At 44.5% G+C, this 4,524-nt stretch overlaps 1 long non-coding RNA gene across 1 annotated transcript; it reads left to right on the top strand.

The window, feature by feature from the left end:
- The first annotated feature begins 252 nt into the window (after window positions 1–252).
- LOC142818405 (uncharacterized) lies at window positions 253–1,524 on the top strand. Its single transcript, XR_012895891.1, has 3 exons — window positions 253–321; window positions 1,086–1,189; window positions 1,377–1,524. It is a non-coding gene; the product is annotated as an uncharacterized LOC142818405 (long non-coding RNA).
- Window positions 1,525–4,524: the final 3,000 nt, after the last annotated feature.

Below are 4,524 nucleotides of genomic sequence, written 5' to 3'. Positions count from 1 at the left end.
AATTATTCTCATTATCCTCTGATGAAAGGACAAGAAGCAATGGGCTCAATTAAATTGCAGCTGTGACAGGGTCAGGCCAGGGAGCTGCTGCCAAAAGGGAAAAACTCCTGTTAGAAAAGCAGAGAACTGCAGCACAATTAGATGCAGCTGGGAGGGAGCTGGCTCAGGCAAATTGGGGCCAGCTGACTTCTCTGCTGTCTGTCTGAGGGCCTTTAAAAGCCTCAGCAGTTAGAGGCTGGGGAGGAGAGGGAGAGGATGAAAGGAAGGTGGTGGAGAGGCAGAGAGGAAGAAACTGGAGAGAACAAGGTTGACCAGCATTAGGTAAAGGCAGCAAAGGAGGGAGCCTGTGGGCTCCTGGCCTGGGCTCCCTACCACTGAGACCTGCTGCAAAACCCTAACTTGGGGGGCTAAGGGCAGGAGGCCTCCCCAGTAGTGGCTTGGGGAAGAGGGGCCCTTGCCACACAGCCAGGGAGGTTTAGGATGGATATTAGGCAACATTTCTGATCTATCAGAATGGTTAAACACTAGAATAAATTGCCTAGGGAGGTTGTGGAATCTCCATCTCTGGAAATATTTATGAGCAGGTTAGACAGACATCTATCAGGGATGATCTAGATGGTGCTTAATCCTGCCATGGGGGCAGGGGACTGTACTCGATGACCTCTTGAGGTCCCTTCCAGTCCTAGTGTTCTAGGATTCTTCTATTTCCCATTTGAATTTGTCTATCTTCAACTAGTTTGGCAGGATTGGTGTCCCTACCTTCCATTTGTCAGAATCTGGGAATAGGTGACAGGGATGCATGATCCCCTGTTTTGTTCATTCCCTCTTGGGGCACCTGGCATAGGACATTGTCAGCAAACAAGATAATGGACTAAAGGGATCTTTGGTCTGACCCAGTATGGCCATACTTAACTTCTAGACATTCGATCATGTTATGCCTTCCTCTGCTCATCTGAAGATGCCATTATTAAATTTTTGTGGCTGAGTCACCCCTCACTTACTGTTTAAGCTAAACAGACTGAGCTCTTTGACATGATCACTACAAGATAACTACTCTGAAGGTAGTGATTGAGTTATTCTCCTAGCTCTTCTCTGAATCCTCTTCAATCTTCAACCTCCTTCTTCAATTGTGGACTTCAGAGCTGGATACAATATTCCAGAAGCAATTGTACCAGTGCCAAACAGAAAGGTAAAATTACCTCTTTACTCCTGCTTGAGATCCAAGATTGTATTAGCTTGTATGGTCACCATGCCTACAGAACCTCAGGTCTCTCCTGGGAACTGCAGCAGTGAAAGGAGCTGAACATGGAGCTGCTGTTCCCAGGAGCCAATACCCTGAGCTGGCAGCTTTTCCACTGTGTCTCTATCATCCCCAGTGTCTCTGCCCCAGGCAGGCACCAATCTAACCAGCATGCCCTTGGACATGAGACACGGACAACTGTGTGGAATGGACAAGAGCTCGTGTTCAACTGATTTACCCACAACCCCCAAATTCATTTCAGTGGCTCAGCTTCCCAGGGTAGAGTTCCCCCCGCTGTAGGTATGGTTGATATTCTTTACTCCTATGCTTGTACTGCCCCTGCAGAAATTGTTTAAAGTGTATTAGTAGGTATTGTGCAAAAAGATATAAATCACTGTCTCTACTCCACTCTGCGGGGTCTTGGAACAGGTGCTAGAAAGTCATCTACTGATTGTTGTGATAATCACTGATAACTCTCTCTGCAACAGGTTGGAAACCTTCTCCTACAAATGCATTTTAACCACCACATTCCTATAAATCATTACCTAATTATCCCTGCGACTGGAGATGAAACATTGCCGCCTGGAGAAAACACATGGAAAACCAGAAAATGAATACATCAAAAAACAAGATGGAGTAGAGAGATTTCAGGCACTTGAAATGCTGCTGTAAAGTCACAAAGTTAAGGGGGAAATACAAGGAAAACTCAGGGGGAAATGCAAGGAAAACTCAGAGGCTACATCTACACTGGCATGATTTTCCGAAAATGCTTTTAACGGAAAAGTTTTCCGTTAAAAGCATTTTTGGAAAAGCGCGTCTAGATTGGCATGATGCTTTTCCTCAAAAGCACTTTTTGCAGAAAAGCGTCCGTGGCCAATCTAGACGCGGTTTTCTGCAAAAAAGCCCTTATCACCATTTTTGCCATCAGGGCTTTTTTGCAGAAAACAGTACTGTGCTGTCTACACTGGCCCTTTTGTGCAAAAGTCTTTTGGAAAAAGACTTTTGCCCGAATGGGAGCAGCATAGTATTTCCGGAAAAGCACTGACAATCTTACATGAGATCATCAGTGCTTTTGCAGAAATTCAAGCGCCCAGTGTAGACAGCTGGCAAGCTTTTCCAGAAAAGCTGCTGATTTTCCAGAAAAACTGGCCAGTCTAGACACAGCCAGAGGGTAAGGCAGACATGCTGAGGGAGCATCAGGTACAGGCACATACGGGGCTAGGAAGGAGATGTTAGCAAAGGATGGTGGAGAGGAATCTTAGCTGGGAAGAACAATAAGGAATCTGGAGGCACCTTAAATACTAACAAATTTATCAGGGCATAAAGTTTGTGAGATAAAATACACTTCTTCAGGTGAAAGAAAAGAAAGTTTGTAGTTTTCTTTTCTGTTCGAGAATCTGAAGTAGTGAATTGTATCTTATGAACACTTATCCCCTAACACATTTGTTCATCTTTAATGTGCCATTGAACTCCTTGTTGGTTTTTTCTGACACCAGCTAAGACAGCTACTTAGCTGGAAAGGAAATAGAAATGAGGGAAGAGAAAATGAGTGCTTGTGAGGAACTAGGCATGAGAGATGCAAATGAGGTACAAGTGGAGAAGGGCAGACTCGTAATCTTGCAGCCACCAAGGGAGAACAGGACAAGAAAGAGGGGCAGATGAAGCAGGAGAAAAGTGTCATTAACTAGGGACATGGGGAATGTTTGACTATTGTACAGCACATTACTTAATAGTGGAAGGTTCCCTATACATTTGGTAAACTAAGGCTGTATGTGTAAAAAGCTATTTCTACAACAGACTTGTTTAACCCGGCAACAATTAAAATACCTGTTATTTTAAAAGCAGGTAATTAGCCTGTAATTAGTTTAACACAAGACATTAAGCAGATTATTGTCAAACCAAGGGAAATAGTAACTTCAAAGCAATTTCCTTCTAAAAAGAGACATTTACATTCCTCCAGGAAAGTGGAATCCTACTGGAGGCCCTTTGTAACTCAGTAAAATTTTGTTCCTGGCACTGTATAGCAGATCTTGACTTCATGGCAGTGGGAAGCAGTTTTAGACATTGGTGTTAATGGCAGAAGTCATGCTAAAAACCTGAGCATTAGCAATTTATTTGTCAAAGCAAACCTTGGCCATGTTCTCTGTGATTCTCTCTGAGCCAAGGTGTGCCCACCTGGGATGTTACATGTGATTTCTTTTGCATGATGGGGGATTATCTGTGCCATCTTTGAAGCCATGCCTAGGCCCTAAAGCATGCAAAGTTCATTGCAAATGAACCAGATCAAAACAGCAGTTAAGTATTTGGATTCAGCCTCTCCCTGCTGCGAGAGAGAGGGCCCTTTGCAAAGCAGGATCTATCCCTGAGCTGCCTAGCACCAGCAACATGTCCCATGGTGAAAGTTCCACCCACATTTCAAATGATTTCACACAGGCTGGGGCATCGGATGTCTTCCCTTCTGGGCAATGCATGGAGGAACACTTCCTTGCCTTCCCTTCCTTGCAGCCTAGACTGGAGTTGCAAATCTCTTGTCTTGTGATGAACTCACCCAAGAACCAAAACAAACAACTGAAGAACAGGCTGGCAGAACCCTGAGCCCTTCCGCTTCCATAACAGTGTTCCTATCCATCCCACTTGAGCATCCATTTTCCAGCTCACTGTCTCTTCTTTTCCTATCACCTCACTTCCAGATGTAAGGCTAGGCAGCACAAACAGGGAGAGCTCACCCTGGACAGAGCTGACGCCGCACCTGGAGACTAGAAAGAGAATTACACTGCAGGAGAAGCTTAGTGATTTACAGTACTGGCCTCAGTCAAGTTTAGAGGTGTGGCTGGGATGTGTGAGCAAGCACGGGGGTCCTGTGAACCCTGCAAGTGTAGAGGACCTCAGTGGAGGTCCAAAAATTGTGGCCCCCAGAAGCTCAGCCAACCAAACTCAATGCATTTTGTTGTGAAACTTTTTTTTGTTGTCTGGACACTTCCTTACTCCACCCCACACTTTTCCCTTTCTGCTCCTTCACCATGCTTTGTTACCATTCCAATGTGAGGTGCTTTAATGAGGGATAGTGGCTGTGAAATGCCCACTCGGTTATGGGATTATAAACTCTGGGGGTATGTCTACACTAAAGTGTTATTCGAAATATCTTATTTTGAAATAGTTACTTTGAAATAGCTTATTTAGAAATAACGCGTCTTCACAAAAAATGCATTTTGAAATAGCGTTTTGCTATTTTGAATTAGTGTCCACACCGAGTGGACACTGAATTGCATTTAAGGCCGGCTGGA

This window comes from Pelodiscus sinensis, chromosome 15 (assembly GCF_049634645.1).
Source record: "Pelodiscus sinensis isolate JC-2024 chromosome 15, ASM4963464v1, whole genome shotgun sequence".
Lineage (NCBI taxonomy): Eukaryota > Metazoa > Chordata > Testudines > Trionychidae > Pelodiscus > Pelodiscus sinensis.
The sequence above is the reverse complement of the archived record's forward strand: the minus strand, read 5'-3'. Positions and strand labels throughout refer to the sequence as shown.